The sequence below is a fragment of the Microtus pennsylvanicus genome, chromosome 9 (assembly GCF_037038515.1).
Source record: "Microtus pennsylvanicus isolate mMicPen1 chromosome 9, mMicPen1.hap1, whole genome shotgun sequence".
NCBI lineage: Eukaryota > Metazoa > Chordata > Mammalia > Rodentia > Cricetidae > Microtus > Microtus pennsylvanicus.
Genome location: NC_134587.1, coordinates 48,479,317 through 48,496,125, shown reverse-complemented (window position 1 = coordinate 48,496,125; position 16,809 = coordinate 48,479,317). Strand labels below are relative to the sequence as shown.

Genomic DNA, 16,809 nt, shown 5'->3' with positions numbered 1-16,809 from the left:
TTCCCAGTTAAAATAATATTCTGTAACAGCCCACATGAGGGCTTCAAGGAGAACATATGGGAAAGGAAGTAGCCTTGCCCTGACTCCAAAGAATTCATCCTTTCTCCATGTCTTGACAGGGCTTTGGGCCCTCTACCTTCTGGTACTATAAGGTTTGGGTCCATTGCATCTTCCCTCCTGGTTCCCACTCTGTGCCACCCCAGCTCAGGGCTCCGCTTGGACCATCCTTTATTAGTACCCTGTCCTGATCCCCCTCTATTCTAGAGCCTCAACTATCTGTGAAAGACACCATGGCCCCAGCAACCCTTATAAAGGAAAGTATTTAATTGGGGCTTACATTTCAGAGGCTTAGCCCACTACGAGCATGGTGGTACACAGGCAGACATGGTGCTGGAGGAAAGTACTGAGAGTTCTGGATCTGGATCCAGAGGCAGCAAGAAGATAGAGACTGGGCGTGGTGTGAGCATTTGAAATGTCAAAGATAACCCTCAGTGACACGCTTTCTCCCACAGGCCTCACCTTCTCCAATAAGGCCACACATAGACTAACAAGGTCACACCTCCTAATCCCTGTTAAGTAGTACCACTCCTTAATGGCCAACCGCTATCAGATATAGATATAGATAGATAGAGATATAGATGAGCCTACGCAGTACATGCATATTCAAACCACCATACTCAACCCAGCCCTGTCTCTGAGCCTGAGCCCCTACATAACCCTCCACACCCTCCTCTCCCAACCACAGTCCTGAACTGCACCCTGACCTCCTTGATTGGTCCTTTCTGATTCTAGTCCCACCCTGACATCTTACACCCTGCTCCAAATCCTTCCTGCCCATCTCCTCTGGAGTGAATCATACTGGAATCCTCTGGAGGAGGAGAGACCTTGTCTGTTGTGCATGCTCTTTATTGCCTCTGGCTCAACCTCCCTCCCTCCCTCTTTTCCTCCCTCCCTCCTCCCTCCCTCCCTCCCTCCCTTCCTTCCTCTCTCCCTCCCTCTCCCTCTCTCTTTGTGTATATATTCATGAGTATGTTCAAGCGTGTGTGCACATGGGTGTGTGTGAGTATGGTGGCCAGATGTCTGTGACATGCATCTTCAGCTTCCCTCGGCCTCAGTTTTTGAGACAACATCTGTCACTGAACCTGGAGCTTTTCAGTTTGGGTTAACTGGCTTGCCAGTGAGCCCCAGGGAGTCTCCTGTCTCCAGCACACTCTCCCCACATTCCCTGTGCAGCTACACCCACACACATAGACGCAGGGGCTTGCTCCTCATGGTAAGCTTTTTAACCAACTGAGCCATCATCCCAGGGCCTCCTCTTCATTCTTGGTATTGTCATTGTTTTCCCAGGTTGCAGAGAGCCCAGCTGTGGCCAGGCAAGCACTCTACCCGCTGAGCAGCAGCCCTCACCTGCTGTGAACTATGTTAAAGAGAGAGGCTCTTTTTTTACTCTGGGGACCCAATGGTAATTTCAAAATGACCTTGTTCAGATGCCATGTACAAAACTGAACCAATTTCAGCCATCAGAGTAGGGTCCCCTTTCCTGTGGGAGAGGGCAGTTAGGAGTTTCTGGGGATAGAGGTAGGGCTTCTCTGTCTGCAGGGTTTTTTTTTTAGGGGTGGGGAGCCTGGATGGAAAGATTAACCAAGGAATGTATTTATGACCCATGTGCTTTTCTGTATGTATATACTGAATAAAAAGGCTTTCTATTATTTGTTTTAAGGCTGAGAGTGTGCTTCACTGGCAGAACACTTGCCTACTAACATTCAAGGCCCTGGATTCCATCCCAAACAATACACACACACTGTGCTGTGGCCTGGGGAGGGGGGGCTCCCACAGCAATAGAGAGGGGCAGGTGGGACATGGCTACCAGAGACGCTGGCCAGGTGTCTCTGCCTTGAGAGGACCCTAGCAAAGGGTCTGACTCTCTACAGCCACAGCAAACAGCACAATGGCATGCTGACAAGGTCCCCCACACACATCGCTAAGCACCCCACTGCCCGCTGGGACCCTGACTTGGTGCCACCTGCCTCTCCTCCCCTAACAGCTGTATTTTTCAGGTACAATATGACAGGCTCAATCTATTCCTGTTATATATTTTCCAGTAAATGGACAAGGTGAAAACAGTGTCAGTTCAAATCACTATCATGACACTTAGTACTGATTTACAGCGCCTTTTGCCGCAATCGTGAGAGCGCGTGCATCCGTGCTGAGCTGGATTGCCCAGCCAGGCCCCACGGGGTCAGTGTTCAGATCAGCTTCAATAAAAGAATTTAGGGTAAGATGGCCCCAGGTGGGCAGGGGGCAGACTAGGGGGCCCTGAGGACAAGCTGGGAGAGATGCTGAGGCCACCATTTTCTCCCCCGCATCCCCTCCCCACACTCTTTGTCCCCAGCCCTGTGGTTTGCAGCATCTGGGAAATTTATGGCGGCTCCATAAACGGGTTTTACAGACAGCTGTTAGAGCGCGCAGAGCAAGGCCTGGCTGTCGGGGGACCTAGTCTCAGGCTTACAGCCAAGACACTTAAATATTATGGCCGCACATATATAAAAACCGTGCTAGGCGCGTCCTCTGCTGCCTCCCTCCTCCTGACCCAGGAGCCGGAGAATGGCCAGAGAATAGCAGCTGCTTGCAGCTGCTGGCTCTGCAGAGACAAATGCCCACAACCCCTTGCTCCAGCCCCTGCCGAGCCTCCACAAGACTTAGCCTGGGCCGGAAGCATGGATGCTGGCAGAGTAGCCTAGAAGACAGAACCAGATGTGTGGAACCCTCCTTGCCCTTCTTCCCCCGCCCAGGTTCACTGTACCAAGTTCTCTGAGCCTTGGAATCATGTTATTGCTTTAAGCTGTCTTCTACCCCTACCATCTTTTCTTCCTCCAGTCGGTTTCTACCCTTCCAGAATTCCACCTAAACACCTCTTTTGTGGTGGCATTGTCCCAACCCTCCTGTCACTTCACTGTTGTAAATGCTCAGAGCCCCCCTGGACTTCTTCATAACATTTCTAACAATTGCAATGAAATAATTATTAGTGTCATTATCTGTTTAATGTCTGCCTTCCCTGCTGGACAATAAAGTGCATGGAAGTGGGGCCTCGGTGTGTGGAACCTGGCACTCGAGACATATGCAGCAAGAGAATGAAGGTTTGCACGTGTTTGTGTGGGGATAGACGGCTCACGAGCCTCGGAAAGAGCGGGAGGCCAGAGCTTAGAGAGGTCAGCCAAGAGAGGTTACTGGGTAGTGAAGTCCCTGAAGGCTTTTGGGAGAAGTCACCCCTGGAACTCTAATGAGAGGCTTAAGATGTGAGACAGAGCTGCTCCTTTAGTCTGAGCCTCTAATTCACAGTGAGGCTAGCGATGATGTCAACGGGGTTTTGAGGGTCAAATGCACTCAGTGTGTGTAACAGAGCTCCTGATGCTACATTATGCCTGCACAGAGCTAGAACTCAATAATTCCACGCTAGGTTATTTATGGGGGACGAAAGCCATTCCCCAGGCACTCTGCTGCCTCTGAAGCCACAGTTCGTTATTGTGTAACCCCTGCCTGAGCCATTTGACCAGGAGGGAATATATGACCCTATTGGAACCAATCATAGTGGGGCTAGTAACCTATGACCTCTGACAGGCCAGTCAGAAGTCCTCTCCTAGGACTGAGGAGCTAAGGGAAGACTTGTTAAGAGGTTCAGGTGCTGTGCACCAAGAGTCAAAGAGATCCACCCCTGCACACCCATAGCCTGTGATAACCCCACCCCTGCACACCACAGCCTGTGATAACCCCACCTCTGCACACCATAGCCTGTGATAACCCCACCCCTGTACACCATAGCCTGTGATAACCCCACCCCCGCACACCATAGCCTGTGATAACCCCCACACCTGCACACCACAGCCTGTGATAACCCCCATGCCTGCACACCATAGCCTGTGATAACCCCACCCCTGCACACCATAGCCTGTGATAACTCCACACCTGCACACCACAGCCTGTGATAACTCCACCCCTGCACACCACAGCCTGTGATAACTCCACACCTGCACACCACAGCCTGTGATAACCCCCATGCCTGCACACCACAGCCTGTGATAACTCCACACCTGCACATCACAGCCTGTGAAAACCCCACCCCTGCACACCACAGCCTGTGATAACCCCCATGCCTGCACACCACAGCCTGTGATAACCCCCACACCTGCACACCATAGCCTGTGATAACCCCCACACCTACACACGGTAACCTGTGATAACCCCCATGCCTGCACACCATATCCTGTGATAACCCCCATGCCTGCACACCATATCCTGTGATAACCCCACCCCTGCACACCATAGCCTGTGATAACCCCCACCCCTGCACACGGTAACCTGTGATAACCCCCATGCCTGCACACCACAGCCTGTGATAACCCCCACGCCTGCACACCATATCCTGTGATAACCCCCATGCCTGCACACCACAGCCTGTGATAACCCCCACACCTGCACACGGTAACCTGTGATAACCCCCATGCCTGCACACCATAACCTGTGATAAGCCTGCCATAACCTGTGATAACCCCACGCCCATCCCAGTTAGAAGAGGAAGCAGAAGTGGTTACATTTGACTTCTTGAAAACATACTGACTGTGCGATTTGGGGATTGCATATTCAACCTCGGTGCGTGTGATCTCCTCAACCTTGAAAGAGAGACCTTTAAAGAGTGTGAGCTGAATGGTACTATCAGAGACTGTTTTGTCGTTCACAATGACCCCCCTACTAATACTTCCTTGGGGGGAACTTCTCCAAAGGTGCCAATCTTCCGTTCATGGTCCCCTGGAAAACCCAGAGACTGATGTTTTGGAAACGGGGAATGCTCTTCTGGGGGGCAAATGATCTCTAGCCCCTTTCCCAAGCTTGGACTTGAATGATTCAAATATCTTCTTCAGCAAACAAAAAGTGGACCACTCCAGAAGATCCCCACGTGAGGCTGACGGCTGGCCTCCCATGCATGTGTACACGTGTGTGTGCTATATACACACACACAGAGAAAGAGGGAGAGATGGGCAGACAGAGACAGAGAGAGAGCACAATCAAATCCTCTCTTCTCTGAGAAAGGCACTCTGTTCATCGTACGGAGTGATGGACTTGAAGAGTGTGCTTGACCTAGGAGTTGAACAGGACACCAACTGCCTGAAGATGTGCATGTTCTACACGTGGAGGCGGGAGTGGCCCAGAGCGCAGAGTCCCCTACTCACACCCCAGGCCTGTTAAGACAGTGTTTAGCGCACGTTGGGCCAATGGAACGTGAGTGCAAGAGGCATGTCACACTAAGTGGGGACTGTCAGGGCCAGGCTGTGCTTTCCACGTCCTCTTTCCTATTGAAACGACATGTTCCAGACCAGAAAAAAAGAATAGCTCTGCTATGGTTCCTGGGAAAAAAACAAAGCTTAAGCTGCCAGTCACAGCCAGTTCTGAACACACAGCACGGAGGAAAACATTGGCATTTGTGAGACCCTGGGACTTTGGAGTGCTTTGTTCCCACAGCCTGGTGGAGAAAGGGTGGGCAAACATCTGAGCACAGAGCCGGGCTCTGAATAATGCCACAGTTCTTTCTTTCCTCTCTTTTGAAAGCCAGACAACCATACTAAATGGAGAAAAGCCGGGAGCATTTGGTTTGGTCAAGAATTCAGTGAGACTGGGGCTCAGCAGGTAAAGGCACTTGCTGCCAAGCCTGACGATCTGGGTTCAAGTCCAGGGACTTACTTGATAGAGGAAGAGAACTGAGCCCTTAAGGTGTCCTCTGACCTCCACACACGCTCCATGGTGTGTCTATGTTTACACATAAGTATTGCACTAAAAACCTTATTTTAAAGAATTCAGTGAAACTGGAATGGGAGTTATGAGGAGGCAGCTGGAGATAAGAGAGGCCGGAAGGAGTGGGACAGAGTTGTGTGCTTAGTTTCACCATGCCCCCACTGCGAGAGAGATGCCCTCCTTTCCCCTCTTAGCACCGCCCCACCACGTCCACCCTCACTTCCCCTTGAGTTGAAGCTGAACTCCTCGGCCACAATCAGCCAAGGCCACTAGTGCCTCCCAGGCTTATGTTCCTGACTGCTGTTACTCTGACCCACAGTGTCACAGCTGAGAATAGCGCGACCCAAGGCAAGCAGTGCAAAAGAAGAGATTGAAGGATGTGCTCCGTTAAAATGTAAAACTTCAAAACAGCCGCAGACACCATAAACAAGCTGGAACAGCTCTCTCCGGGGAGAAAATATCTGCAATTTATATCGCAGATAAGGGATAAGCATCCAGAATATATAAAGAATTCTAACAAATCAATAAGAAAAAGACAAATGGCCCAATAGAATACTCAGCAAATGATTAAAAAAAAGTCGATTTATAGAAAAAAAGTTCAAATGGCCAATAAACTTGAAGAATGCTCATTTTCACCAGCAATCACGGGACTAAGCCATTAAGTGACCATGAACCATATTTTCCTCATCAGATTGATTTTAAAAAATTAAGGTTTGACATTCAGTGTTAATGAGGGTGCACAGAAGTGGTGCAACAACTTGGAAGGACAAAAAATTAAGTAAACACTAAATAAATGAAAATCTGCTTGCTAGTCTTTCTCCTGGAGAAGGCATTTGCACCAGGGCCTGTATAAGGGTGTTCTCTTCGGTGTCGTCCGCAAGAGTGAAACCTGGCACCAGAGAGGCGTGTGCTCTTGCTGCCATTCCAGAGGAGCTGGTTGGTTCCCAGCGCTCACATCAAGTGGCTTACAACTGCCTGAAACTCCAGTTCCAGGGGATCCAATGCCCTCTCTGACCTCTGTGGGCACTCCCCTCCACCTGCACGCACATACTTTATACACACACGTGGTTAAAAAAAATAAAATATCTTTACGCTTTCTTTTATAATTAGTAATAAGAGAGAGAAGAGGAAGAGTGTTGGGATTCATGAGATAAACTGCTACAGGCCTGGGCGGTCCTTTAAAAGAATGAAGCAAGCCTGTAACTTCTCATGAAGAGACGCTGATGTGTCCAAAGAACGAAAGGACAGGCTGGGACAGAGGCGGGGCATGGTGGCTCAGGTCTATCAGCTCACCACTTGGGAGAGAGGTGTGTGTAGGGGGGAATCAGGAGGTCAAGGCAGGCCAGGTCAGCTTGGGCTACAGGAGGCCAGCCTAGGCTACATGAGACTCTGTCCCAGAATAAGCAGGCAAGCAGACAAGTCAGAGGTGTTGGGGTTTTACTGGGAAAGAGGAAAGTTACATAAGTTGTTTTGATGCCGATACTGGGGGCTGGGAAACTGCTGAGTGACAGCAGCTGCCTAGGAAGCCTGTGGGCTGCAGTGTTGGCTTGGGCGTTTGCCAGTGTAGAAATACCCAGCTGTCCCCGTGCTCCTGGCGGTCCGATGGTGGTGACTTGTCTAGTAAGTTGAGGTTTGGAAAGTATCTTGCGGTCGTTGCTGTCATCTTGTGACTTCTGTGTGACAGTCCTTCCGTTGCGGCCCCTTTCAGCTGTGTTTGCCAGGTTCGACTGTTTCAAGAGTGACTCTGCTTTAAATTGGAGACCTTTATCTACAGCAACCTTTGAGACCATGGGCAGGGTGAGGGGCTTTGTAGTGGTGGGAGTGGGCGAGAAGGACCCTCAGAAGGGATTAGAGCTGGATTGTTAATATTTCCAAATTTTTATTAAAGGGGGGCATTAGAGACCTTTTCAAGACAAAAAAAAAAGTTGGTTTAGAAGGCTGATAAATGAATGCCATCTGACCAACAGAAAGACAATGCGAAGCCAAGGCCACAGCCACCCTTGGAGCCAAGAGCAGTGGCTCTGTTCCACTCAGTCACTCAGGGTCCAGGCCCTTTCCCTGTTGTGGCTCTGCCATTTTAGGATGCCCCCCAACGGCTGGAAAGTCACTCTATTTCACATTTAACTGGCTGGGACTTAGATATTTGGCTCTTCTACCTGCAAGGGAGACTGGGAAATGTAGTCTAGGGCAGTAGTCATGAAGAAGAGAGTGACTTTCTGCTCATAGCTATGACCTGCCATGGCAGCCTCATAGAGGGCCTAGTGCTGTGTTCAAATCACACCTCTTCTCTGCACTGAGCTTTTCCTCCAACCTGCCCTCACACTGTATGCCTGGGAAAGACTCCTCATTGTGACTGTCCAGTGAACCTAGCCCCAAATTCTGTCTCCATCTATTATCTTGGCCCCACACAGCAGAGGGACAGCCTACCGTCCTCCCCAAATACAAATGCTCACCCTGGTTTTAGTCTCTGGGGGATTATTTTCTCCAGTAGGAAAGTTCGCCCAGGAAGGAATTTAAATGTCTCCAGGTGCCCTGGGAACTCCAGCAACACCACTGTGAAGAATTCATGCCTTGTGGGGTGGAGGTGGGGGAGTTGGCAAGGGATGGGACAAAAATCTAGTGATAGAAAAAACAGTGATGGGGTCAGAGGTGGGAGGAAGGCCCTGGAGCAGGTGTGAGCAACATGGGGGGTGGAGTCTGAAGGATGTGGTGGGAAGGTTAAAATAGAGATTTATGCTAAAGCATTTTAAATGCTAAAATTTCAGGAGGTTCCTAATACTGACATGGGGACGGAAGGCTGGTGAGGGATGTCCAGGGACATTCATTTAGAAGCACCCTGCAGGAGGCATGTCACACACCTGGACTCAAGACTCGGGGACCATGAGTGGTACTTGAAGGCACTGGATCTTTGAGGTAATTCTTTGGCATAGAAGGATCAGGAGACACCCAGTTCCCCTCCAAATAGGCAGCAAGTATGCCCTTGTTACTCTGAAATCCTGAATTCAGGTTGTCTAAGGATGGAATTTGGCATATCTGCCCCTCTCTAGTGCAGGACAGAAGAACCAGGCTGATTGGGGAAGCCCTGGCAAGGGAAAGGCCTGGGAGGCCTGTAGGCTTAATGAGATGTAGCTGTGAGTCCCATAGTAAAGTAACCCAAGAAAGGATAAACTGGGAGCCAGTGGGGGCAGGGGATGGGCAGGAATGTGGCCAGAGAGCCGGGCTAGATTTGGTGGCAAGCTCCCCGTGTCTTTACCTCCATACCCAGGAAGGTATACCTGCCCTTAGATCCTACTTTGCTATTGGAAGTTTGATTTACTTCATGATTTTCCCTAAGTCAAGTGTGATGAGTAAGTAGCACACACATGTGAACAGAAACGCTAGCGACCAAGTGCACACGCACTGTCCCCAGGCTCGCCATGCACACGGAACTCTTCTGAAATCCCACTGAGTGCAGAGTTCATTGCCACAAGTCCAGAGGACTGAAAGCCATTAGGATTAGCAAGCCACTTCTACCACTCATGGGTGTCACCCCAAGGGCGCACACTGACCTCTTAGACCAGAACCTGCTTACACACTGGAGAGACAGCGAGGTTCTAAGGCGCATAAATGACTATGTACCCCCATCATGGCCTCTCTTCCTCATATCACCTCCCGGTGTTAGCTTCCACTGGAAATATTGGTGAGAAGGAAAGCAAGACAGGCCCGGTGGCACACATCGTCAGCTACTTGGGAGGCTGAGACAGGAGGTTCACAAGTCCAAGGCCTGCCGGGACAACTTAGTGAGCCCCTGTCTCAAAATAAAAAGGGAAAAAAGAAGTGGGCCAGACATGTGGCTCAGTTGGAAGAGTGCTTGCCCAGCATGCACAACGCCCTGGGTTAAGTCCCCAGCATAAACCAAATATGGTGGTGCACGGCTGTAATCCCAGCACTCTGGGTGGGGAGGTAGAGGCAGGAGAAACAGACGTCAAGTCATTCTCAGCTCTTGGGAAATGCAGAGCCAGCCCGGGTTCTATGAGACCTTGCTTCAAAGAAAGAAAAGAACAAAAATGAGGGCCAGTGAGATGGCCCAGTGGTTAAGGCACTAGCTACCAAGCCCGATGACTAAGTTAGAGAATCCACACCAGAGAGTTGTCCTCCAGCCTCCACATACCCGCTACCATCCTCCACTGCATCTGTGACAAGTGGAGCCTTCACCCAGACTTCCCCCGGAGAGGAGCATCAGAGCCATCAGCATTCGCTAGAGGCCCGGAACCACTGCACGCGGAGGAAGAGAGTTGTCCTCCAACCTCCACAGACAAACTGTAACAGGTGCACACACAAACACGCACACACACACACACACAAATAAATAAATGTAAAAAGTAAATAGGTGCTGGGAATGTAATTCACTGCTAGAACATGCTTGTCTGGCATGCATGAGACTGTACTGGCAAACCCCAGCACTCAAGGAAGAACAAGAAGGAGGGGTGAGAGGGAGGAAATCAAAGCAGCCACAGTTCTTGTTCCTTTGAGTCTTCCCTTCCTGTCTCTGGGCTAACATAGTGTTAGAAGATGTGTGTGCATTATGACATGAAATGCAATCACTTAAGCTAGTTGGAGGCAGCAGTTCTGTGTCTAAAAAGAGCAGACTACATCTGTCTGTATGAGCTACAAATAATCTAGGCAATTCTACACAGGAGTTAAACGCTCTCCTGTTTGCATTTAAAGGGAACTTTGCAAACTGCAAACTAAAATCCATGTGATAATTTTAAATTATATTATACTCTTTACTTACAGCAATATTACACAGCAGATAAAACCATCAGGCTAAGTCAAGAGAAAGAACAGTAGAAGCAGGTAGGTGCTTTGCTTTCTTACTATTTTAATTTTTTTGTAGCTTCCTGATCAAAGAGGTTCAGGCTTTCATTTAGCTCTGGGCCCTGGGTCTTGCAGCCCCAGTCAGCTGGGTTCTCAGGTCAGAAGGACTTGGCTGAAAGACATCTTGGCTCAGTTGCTCTGACACCAGGCATTTGAAGCCCTTTATCTCACAACCTTGTCCCCAGCTCTCATGGCAGATGTGACCCAAACCTCCTTGGGTAGATCCCCAGTCTAGCTCTGATTTTGCTGTATGTCCTTATGTCATTTGATTTGATCAGAGTTATTTGATCACTGCTGAAGTTTAGATAAAGGCCCATGTGTTGACGGCTTGATAACCACCCATGGTACTTGTTCAGAGGCGATTGGATATCGAAGAACTGGGGTCTATCAGGGAAGAAGTTAGTTTATCAGAAGCATTGCAGGACCTCATGTATCCCCACCCCACCCCACTTCCTAGTTTCCATGAAGTGAGCAGCTTCCTTCCACAATTCCTCATCTCAGTTCCAGAATCAATGGCACCAACTAACCAAGGACTGAAACCTCTAAAGCCAGGAGCCAAAATCAAGCCTGGCTTTTCAGTCGATCGCACTGGGTGTTTGTTACAGTAAGTGAAAGCTAACACAGCCTCTGGGAGCCTCATTTTCCTGCCTCTGGACTAGGGGTTGTTTTTTCTAGAAGTACCTTCCTCAAGGGGTTGTTGAGGTCAGAGGCTTCCTATGAACAGCTGGGGCTCAGCGTGTGCGGACACTACCCTCACAGCATCTCCCACAGTCCTGCTGCGCAGAACAAGAACTCCTTGCATCTCAGTGATGGGGAAAGACGGGTCAGACTCCATCCTGGTGCTGAGGAAGGTGCTCTGGGGACTGCAGCTCACTAGAAGGCCCCGGGCTCCTCCCCATGTATGGTTGACAATCTGCCTCTGGCTCCCTGTGAGTGAAGTGGAAATGGGTCTGGTGTTGCACTGGTGGAGGGGGCTACAGGGGACTCTTGGTCTCTTTGTCTATGCTTGCATGCTCAGGCTACCCTAAAATGTTCAATAGACAGGTGGCTTAAACAACAGAGACTTGTTGCTCACACTCTAAAGGCTAGTCCCAAGCCAAAGTGTCTGCAATGTTGGTTTGTCCTAAGGCCTCTCTCTTTGGCCATCTTTCCCCTGTGACATCACTAGGTTGAGACTGTGCATCAGTGTCCTAGTCTCTTGTGAGGACACCAGTCTCGCCAGAGTTGGGTCTACCCTCGTGACATCATTTAGCATTAATGACCCTTTAAGGGTCCTGTCTCCATATACTGTCACATTCTGAGATCACAGGTCAGCTCCATGGGTCTCAGTGGCCCCAGAAAGGACATCTGTGCTTCTGTTTCAGGTACGTGTGTGTCCACCTGCTGAGACTCCATCTTTGTGAACATTCATTGCGGGGCTCTGGGGTGCTGCCTTTGGCCAAGAGACCTGGTCAACACTGTGCATCAGCCTGACTGTGATGGGTATGCCTGTGAGTCAGATGATGTCAGAGGTCTGGAGTCTGGGGCTAGAGAGAACAGGATCTGCTTGCTTCTGGGTGTCAGTGAATGCAGGCACCCACAACTGCATGTCTGTGGCAATTTCCCTGAGTGTCTGCGGCTACCAGGCTGCAAGGCAGCTTGTGAGGTGGGTAGAGAGGGTTCTGTGGATTTGAGAGTCGGAAGAAAACAAAGATCTGTGTTAACAGAGGACAGTGGGCGGATCCGGCTGGGTCTGTCACACTGGGACAGACGCTGAGACTGGGCTGCCTCCAGGGCGAATTCAGGGGCTTGTTGGATCTTGAAAACTGTCACAAAACAGGCACAGACACAAAGCAGTGGGCCCGAGTGGAATGTGCTGGAGGGGGTGCTGAGGAGCAGCAGGTCCAGGAGAGGATCTGCAGCCATAAAGAAGCCCCTTTGTCTAGGCACCATCAGGGCCAGGCTGGGCTCATAACAGCCCTTTCTGCTCTCCACCCAGGTCCTGCTCCGTGATGCCTGCGGCTGTGGGTAGGCGGGACCCTCAGTGCTGGGCCCTCTGGGACTGTCGTTAGTGCTTCGTATGCAATGCTCTCCACCAAGCTACAAGTCCGAAAGGGGCAGCTTTTATTCCCGTTGACTACTGGAGGAAGCTGATACCCAACGAGACGGAGGATGTCGCAATCTGAGTTCTCACGGATGGCTCTAGTAGTCCGGGGGTGTTGCTTGGTTGGGAAAGGGAGGAATGAATGAACGAATTGATGAAATGTTGCCTGTGCTTTGGAATAGGGCCCGTGTCCGAGTCCTGGTGAAAACAAGGTTGTGGCTAACCCAGACTCTCTCCACCATCTGTGTCGGGCCTGAGATACATGAAGCTGACGGTGTTGTTGCTCTGTTGTTTTTGAAAACCAGTGAAAGACAAAAGGCAGTGACACTGGTCACTCTTGGCCCTGAGAGAAGGGACTCTATCATCTGCTGGTTCATCTTCTCCCACCCTCAGAAAAACCACACAGACGCCAAGGTTCAGCCCTGGCCTGTTCAGTTCAGTTTGTGTGTGTGTGTGTGTGTGTGTGTGTGTGTGTGTACATCCCAGCCCCAGCACACACCAACCTGCTCCTTTTCCTCCTTTCCTGCTCTTGGTTTGTGATGTTACAACTGTCTTCATCTTACCAAACAAGCTCAAACGCACGGTTCCTCCAGTCTTGGGGTAGAGGAGGCCATATTGTGACTGTTGGGCTTTCTCTTGGTAACAGGTTTCCAGTGTGATTGGCATCTTTGGGAGGTCACACCGAGCAGAACCTGTGTTTCTGGGCGTAGTTTGTGACTCTAGTGCAGTTGGCGCTGGCTTCCAGGTCCAAGGTTTCTACTCTGGTCCAGATGAAAATGCTTCTCAGCACAGTGCTGGACTCTGTTTCCTCATTCCCAGACCTAGACGATGATAAGTGTTTTTTCACCTCTTTCGGAGTTCAGCAAAGTCCTGATAGGTAGAGCCACCATTCCTGGTCATTTCTAAGTCTGGGCTACTTTTCTTGTGTCTGAAATACAGATGATAACTGTGTTAGTTAACTTTGTCAACTTGACACAACCTGGAGCATTGACAGGAAACGGATTGGCTAGATCGCACTGGCCTGTGGGGATGTCTTGATTAGTAATTGATACAGGATAACCCTGCCCACTGTGGGTGGCAGGATCCCTAGGCAGGTGGTTCGGGGCTATATTAGAAAGCTGGTTAAGCTTGGACTGTGACCAAGCCAGCAAGCAGTGTTCCTTCACCATTTCTGCCTCAGTATCCTGCCTCCAGCTTCCTGCCTTGAGTTCCTGCCCTGGCTTCCCCCAATGATGGGTTTTTGACCTGAAAGTGTAAGCTAAAGCAAGTCTTTTCCTCCCCTAGGATGCTACTGGTCAGTGTGCATTCCCATAGAAACAGAAAAGAAAACAAGAACAATGTCTAATAAATGATTGCTGCTGTTACATCAACCCCAATTTTATAATAAAGGTCTAGGGCTCAGGGACATTAAGTCACCTGCCTGAAGTCACACAGCTAGGTCACAGCATTAACACGGCACCTACCAGTGACTCTTACCAGCCTCAGAGCTAGACTTTTGAGCAAGGAGGTCTTCAGAATGCCCTGGGCCCACATCGCCATCTGAACTCACACTGAGAATGCTGGCAGAGCCTGGTGACCCACCAGATTTGCGAACAAAGAAAGCGATTATTGTTAGTGTAGGCCACCGTTTGGATAAGGCTTGTCATATAGTGCTACGTCAGGGACACGGTCCTGTTGCTCACCAGACACAGCTAACACCTGGGACATCATTTGTTCATTCATTTCTTCACTCAGAGAACACACATAGAGCCCTGCTGTGTCCCAGGCTCTGGGGTAGGCACACAGGAGAGACAAGACAGTGAATGCTGAAAACAAGTCATTAAATAGGAAAACCCATCGTGGTGACAAGCAGCCATAAGCATCTAGATGAAATTAATACGTTATGGGACTGAAGGACAAGAGCAGGCTTTCTGCCTAGGTGATGCCCCCATCATAGGCAGCTCTAGGGTGGTGATGTTGAAGTTAAGATGGATATCTATCTATCTATCTATCTATCTATCTATCTATCTATCCATCCATCCATCATCTATCTATCTATCTATCTATCTATCTATCTATCTATCTATCATCTATCTATCTCCTATATTGCTAGCATGCTTATATTCCATGGCCAAAGTGTTCATAAGGCCTGCCTCTATATAAAGGCATCTAGGAATCACAAAGCAAAACAGAAACTACACTGGGAAGCACGGAGTGTATCTACCACAGACAGAAGTAGAAGCTAATTTATGTTTCAGTTGCCACCCCTCTCACTGTGTGAAACTGAATCATGAGCAGCTGTGACTGGGTTCTGAAGGATATCTTTCTAACTTTCTTTGTTGTGGGGATAACACAGTCTGGCCTGAACCAGCTTAGAGGAAGAACGGGTTTATTTCAGCGTACTCTTCCAGGTCATGCTCCATCGTGGAGTTTCTGACGACTTCTACAGCCCAGCACCACCAACCCATGGAATGGGGCTACCCATAGTGGACTGAGATTGCTGGTACCAATTCACGGTCACGATAATCCTCCCTAGACAGGCCCACAGGTCAATCTGATATGGGCAATCTCTCAATTGAGAGACCATCTCGAGTATTTCTAGGCTGTGATACCTAGACAATTAATGCTAACTGGGACAATATTGTCATTAGTAACTTTACATGATGGGTCAGTTCTATATCCTGAACAACAACAAAATCAATCCTATCTTAGGATATGTATCCTATCCTAGGGTTTTTTGCTATGATAAAACCTCATGAGCAAAAACAAATTGAAGAGGAAAGTGTTTATGTTACATGTCCTGATCATAGTCAATCTTGAAGGGACGTCAAGGAAAGAACTCAAGGCAGGAAGCTAGAGGCAGGATCTGATGCAGAGACCATGGAGGAACACTGGTTACTGACTTGCTGCTAAAGACTTGCTCAGCCTGCTTATAGCACCCAGGACCACCCGCCAGGGGTGGCACCACCCACAGTGAACTAGGCCCACCCACATCCACCATCAAGAAAATGCACCACAGGCTTCTCCACAGGAGGCATTTTCTCCAGCCTGTGTTGACATAAAACTAGCCAGCACATTGTAGCAGGCTTTCCTTTTTGGGCTCCCAACCAGCTCCCAAATCATGACACGGAGACTCGGCCCTAGCTTAGCTCTTATTTTAATCTGTTTCTCTATGTCTTGCATTGGGACTTTCTACCTTTCCTCCTGTATGCCCTACTCTGTGTCTGCTTGTGGACTGCTGCCTGACTGGCCCCAGGAGTCTTCCTCTCTTCTCTCCTCGTTTTCCTCCTCTTCTTTTTGAGCCTAGACTTCTCCTCCTATTTCCTCTGCCCACCAGCTCTGCCTATCCTTTCTCTGCCTAACTATTGACTGTTCAGCTCCTTATTAGAGCAATCAGGTGCCTTAGGCAGGCAAGGTGAAACAAATGCAAAACATCTTTACATAATTAAACAAATGCAGCATAAACAAAAGTAACACACCTTTACATACTTAAATATCCCACAACAGCATCTAGCCTAAACGAATGCTCAGGTCAAAGCTAGAGTTAAAAAATTGAAACCATGAACTCTTAATGAGGGAGGCCCTTGAAGGTGGAAGTCACAAAATAATTGCACACCAGTTCAGAATTATGAATAATAAAGGGTTATTTTTTTAGGGCAAACTTACAGATCGCTGTCCTAGATAACAGTCCTCTGCCTAAACAGGAACAGAGTCTAGCAGCGGGAAGTGAGAGCTGGGAGCAAGAGAGTGAGCACATGCTTTACAGCTACATTTACAGTATCAGAGACCACACCCAAGTGTGCAGGTATCTTAAAGGCTATTGGCTGAAGGAGCGGAATGTGCTTCCCACAGCACCTCCCCCTTTTGTTTAAATAAGAGAGTTCCAAACCCAATACAAAACTATATACACTAGGAAGAGATATCAAGTATAAGATTAGAATTACAACCAGCATAAACAATATTAAGCCAGGAAAGTATGCTAAATGTTTTAATAAACATTCTATCCTAAGAAGTCTAAGTCTTGTATAGGAAATGGCTTGGCTAGATCACAAGAGGACAGTGACTATGACTATCTAATCTTCACCCCTATTGAAGGCCTGAGAAGG

General features: G+C 49.1%; 1 long non-coding RNA gene across 1 annotated transcript; it reads left to right on the top strand.

Annotated features, from left to right (window-relative positions):
- Positions 1–8,562: 8,562 nt before the first annotated feature.
- On the top strand, positions 8,563–12,987 carry LOC142856819 (uncharacterized). The gene is made up of 3 exons (XR_012911728.1): positions 8,563–8,697; positions 10,561–10,620; positions 12,620–12,987. It is a non-coding gene; the product is annotated as an uncharacterized LOC142856819 (long non-coding RNA).
- Positions 12,988–16,809: the final 3,822 nt, after the last annotated feature.